The sequence below is a fragment of the Watersipora subatra genome, chromosome 2, assembly GCF_963576615.1.
Source record: "Watersipora subatra chromosome 2, tzWatSuba1.1, whole genome shotgun sequence".
Classification (NCBI taxonomy): Eukaryota; Metazoa; Bryozoa; class Gymnolaemata; order Cheilostomatida; family Watersiporidae; genus Watersipora; species Watersipora subatra.
Window position 1 is genome coordinate 68,368,030 of NC_088709.1, and position 5,139 is coordinate 68,373,168.

Genomic DNA, 5,139 nt, shown 5'->3' on the forward strand with positions numbered 1-5,139 from the left:
TTCGCTCGTGCTTCGCTTACTCCTCTAGTTCCTTTAATTTGAGCAATAAACCGAATAGCTTGATTCTGTACCATCTCTAGATTATTTACTTCGCGCTTGTTTGTAGGGTCCCAAGCGGCAGCAGCATACTCTAGGTGGGGAAGACATAGTGATTTGTACGCTAGTATTTTGGCTCTTTGTGGAGCCCAGTACAAAGCACGCTTGATGATCCCTAGTTGCCATTTGGCGGTGTTGATTTTTGAGTCTATATGTTTGGTGAATTTAAGATTGTCTTGTAGTGTCACACCTAGATACTTGCTGTCAGACACCTGTTCCAGAGTTATATTGTTAAGTTTATAGGCTGGTACAGGAATAGTGTTGCTTGCATTGAAGATTATGATCTTGCTTTTTTTCACATTGAAGGTCATACCCCATCTGTTTGCCCACAAACCTAGTGAGTTGAGGTTGTTTTGGAATGAGTCTATGTCATTAGCATTTGATACCTCCTGGTATACCAGGGTGTCATCAGCAAAGAGAGGTACTGGGCAGCTGACACTTTCTGGCAGATCATTGATAAATAGGAGGAAAAGAACCGGTCCTAGGACAGATCCATGTGGGACGCCTGATGTTACTGCAAGTTGTTCCGATTTATATCCATTCAGTATGACACACTGAGATCTGTTGTGCAGAAAGTCATGTATCCATCCAAGAAGATAATCATCGATGTCTTCAATCGATGAGAGCTTCTCCATGAGTAGCCCATGGGGGACCCGGTCAAAAGCTTTGGAGAAGTCAAGAACTGATCCATGTACACTTTTTTGTTTATCTACTGACTTTAGGATATCGTTCATTGTCGCACACAGTTGCGTCTCACAGTAGAGACCTCGTCGGAATCCATGCTGTCGGTTGTGTAGTACTTTATCAACTTTTGTTAGTAGGTTTCTTAACACTAGATGCTCTAGTATTTTACACGAGATGCTGGTTAGTGAGATGGGTCGGTAGTTGCTAACTGTGTCGGTACTCCCTGATTTGTGAATTGGTATCACATTGGCTGTTTTCCATTCTTTCGGCAGTATTGCTTGCTCTAGGGACTTGTTAAAGATAGTAGTGAGACATGATGCGGCAAGTTCAATGTCGATAACAAGGTCTTCTTTTCGTATCCCATCTGGTCCCGGAGCCTTTCCTGGTTTTAGGTCACGTATTAGTTTTATAATTCCACCTATTTCAATGATTGGTACTTCGGTTGGTTTGCTGATTTCTCGTTCAGCTAGTTGATGATTTTTGTTAAATTGACTAGAAGTATTGGTTAAGCAGTGTCGCACACTCCTGTGGGATGTCAGTAATAGAAGAGTGGTTCGTTTTCAGTCTAATGTGGTTTTTGGTCTGTTTGCTTCCTCTGAGGTGTCTATAAAAGGGCTTACTGTTTCCTTCTTGTAAAGGTTTGCAGATGCGATTGTTTATATAATCTCTCTTGGCTTGCTTTATGATTTTTTTGTTGTCTTTCGTGCTTTGTTATACATTTGCTGATCATAGGAGTCTCCGCTTTGCTTTGACTTGTTGTAGAGTTTCCTCTGTTTGCTTATCAGTTATTAACAAAATGCGTTTGTTTAAACTTACGTAGTCAAACAAAAGAAAAAAAACGTACTCTATCAACTTAATTCAAAACAACTATCAACACAAATAATAATAAATTCCCAATGTCTGTCTTGCGTAAATCAATTGAAAAAGGACGAGTGGCTTCTCATAGCAGCTTTCTCTCGCACACTTCGGCTTTTTCTAAAGAGAGACAGGGTTGTCAGACAGCTTTTGAGAAAATGAGTCAAACAATGTCTAAAAAAAGACCAAACTAGGTAAAAAAGGAGCCAAATTGTTCAATAACATGAAATTTAAAATTCATTATTTGTATGACATTTTAAAACAATAACGTTGCAACATTACTCTACACAGTCTACAAGAACAATTCCAAATCTTCATTTTCTACAGTGTTTCCACTCGAACCTTTGACATTGCCATAAACATTATCAGCTGTGTAATTTTGTAGCATTTTTGGTGATGCTTGAAAGTTCTTGCAGCACTTGTTTGAAAGCGCAAGATTTGCTCTTATCCTGACAATAGCATCCAGAAGATGTAGCTGCATGCGGTTTCTTGCTTTCGTTTTGACTAATGTGACAGGGGAGAATATTCTCTCCACAACAGCATTGCTCACTAGAATCACAAGGCATGTTAATGCATACATTGCAAGCTCCTTGAATGAATCATGACAAAGCACACCAACCCAAAATTTTTCACTGTCGTGTGGAGTTCCATGTGCCTTGAATGGTGCCTCTTCTTTCCAGTCAATGAAAATAATCTTTCTGTATTGTTCCTCAATCATACAGATATTATCCCCTGCCAAGTGTAGAAATGGCAGCTTTACAAAAGATGGTCTTGATACTTGGTTAAGAAGAACAATAGGAATCAGTTTTGCCAAATTCTGGAAAGTATCTTTGACAGGGGGAAGTTAACATTGTCTACTTCTTGGAGTGCTTTGGAATTCTTTTTTTGGACATGGTTACACTCTGTTATAAATTTGACTCCAAAATCAACATCATGTATGTTTCTTTTTCTTCCATTGGTGTCATAAAGCCTATTGTGAAGGCTCTGCTGGTGCAAATGTAGATCCCGGTACAAGGTGTGTGCATCAGCTTTTGTTTGCTGAAAAAGACTGTTCACCAGTAAGTTCACCAGTAGTAATGGCTGTCATCAGATAGCATTTTCCTTCAGAAGTCGAGCCTTGTACTTTGCATACATCTTGTTTGTGGCTAATCCAGCACAGGTAAAGTAGGCCTTAAGCTCCTGCCAGTTCATTAAAATGTTAAACATCACCTTCCCCCGTTCTAACCATCCGGTGGATGACAGTTTCTCAAGTGGAATACTTGACATGGGCTCAACAGGTGTCAACAAGTGTTGTGGTATTCATGACAATAAATAGCTGCTTATATGCCTCCCTTCTTAACTCACTGTTACAAAACCAGCGTGGTATTTCTGAAAGCAAGAATCCAATGTTTGCTGGCAGTTTTGATACTGCTTACTGAATGCATAATGCGAGTGAGTGGCAGGTACATCTGAGTTGCACACATTGTGGGGACACTTTCTCCAACCTAGACCACACAGAATTTTTGCAACCAATCATCGCTGAAGCTCCATCTGAGGCAAAACCAATGCAGTTAGCCAGAGTTTAATCGCTGCTTGTAATTTCTTTCTCAATCAAATTGAAAAGATTTTATCCTGTTGCCTCAAGTACGGGAATTAAACCTAGAAATGCTGTGATTATTTCATTACTCTGCTCGCTAAAATAGCAAACCAGGATACACAAATGCTTTTGGATAGAGATGTCAGTTGATTCATCGACAATAATTGCATATTTCTTGTCTTTAAAATCATCAATTAAATCTGATTTCATGGAAGGTGAAATAATGTTCTTTATTAAAGAAAAGAGAAAGCATAATATTATTATGTTTTATTATTTATCTTGAGGTGTTGAATGATGTTCTAAAAAAAGAATCAAGGAGATTGACCAACCAGAAGCTGAGATATAGCCAGCCAAACACAGGTCTACCAAAAAACAAGTGTTTTGGTAATCATCAATATATGATGTATGAAATCGACTTGTGTGCCATTGGTCAATTAAGCCAACTAATGCGCTCTCCTATAACCATCACGGCGTTTTAATTGGTTTAATCCCTGGAGGTATAGAACAATCAAATTGGGCCTAACAATTATTGCTTTGAGAATTCCGAACCAGTCCCTCTGACGTGTAGATTAGTTTTAGCATAAAATAATTACACGCATCTACTATTTCGCAACATTTCGCTATCTTTAGTTAGTTAGGTTGCTATCTTGCTAGTTCAGCTCAGTTTTGTTGTTCTCCCACTTAGCTTCCTTATTCAGACTCATCATTAGCGCTGTTCAGATTTTTTTAACTATAGCTAATAAATGAAATCAATTAAATCAATCATCCATCTCAGTTATCATTTGGAATTTTCTAGAAATTATATTAGTTACATCATTTATTCTAGAGGCAGTTATATTATTATTTTGTATAATATGCATTATGATTATTGTATTAATCATAAAAAATAATCATAGATAAGATAATAGATCAATAGAAAAATCAAATCAAAAGTTATCGTTTTCTTTTCTTACAGCAAGAGCAGCACGGTCAAGTTATTCTTTTTAAGATCATGGCTGTAGTGAATTTACAGTCTGTTAATAGTGACGATAATCATGAAAATCAACTGAATGCTGCAGTAGGTACACAGTAGAAAGATGATGAATGAACAAAAATTCACATTCCCATTTCTTATTCTAAACAAACTGCAAATCGCGGATGTCGCATATAGACTATACACGCGCCGTTCGTTGAACAGAGGATCTCCGGAGCATATCCGTGGAGATCGAGTTAAAATTTGAAGCACAATAGTCAAAATCTGCTCTTCTGTTTTGAAAAATTATGGCGAGGTGTTGTGGGCAAATGCCTTTACCACACAATGTTTGCTTGATTTTCTTGAGAAACCAGAGCTAGCCTGTAAATTCTTCACTATCGCGAGAAGCGTTTCACATCTCGTAGCCTAAAACAATCATTATTTGTAACGGCGGTAAAGGTGCGCAACTCCGGCACATTACCAATAAGTCGATTTCATATGTCACAGTTCTCGGGATTTTCAAAGGGTTTTCCTCTGATTCGTTATTAGGTAGGCCTGTGTTTGGCTGGCTATATCTCAGCTTCTAGTGGGTCAATCTCCTTGATTCTTTTTTAGAACATCAGTCAACACCTCAAGATCACTAATAAAGCATAATAATATTATGCTTTCTCTATTCTTTAAGCATGTACACTTAGTTCTATGCATCTTAATTTCTTCTAAAGTGCTACCTTTTCCATGTGTTACCATGATTTTTCTAAGGTGATCAATAGAACGAATAGCACTGTGACAGGTTACGCTTACGGCAATCTGAAGTTCAGCCATTTTGAGTTCATCACTTTCTCTATTCTTTAAGCATGTACACTTAGTTCTATGCATCTTAATTTCTTCTAAAGTGCTACCTTTTCCATGTGTTACCATGATTTTTCTAAGGTGATCAATAGAACGAATAGCACTGTGACAGGTTACGCTTACGGCA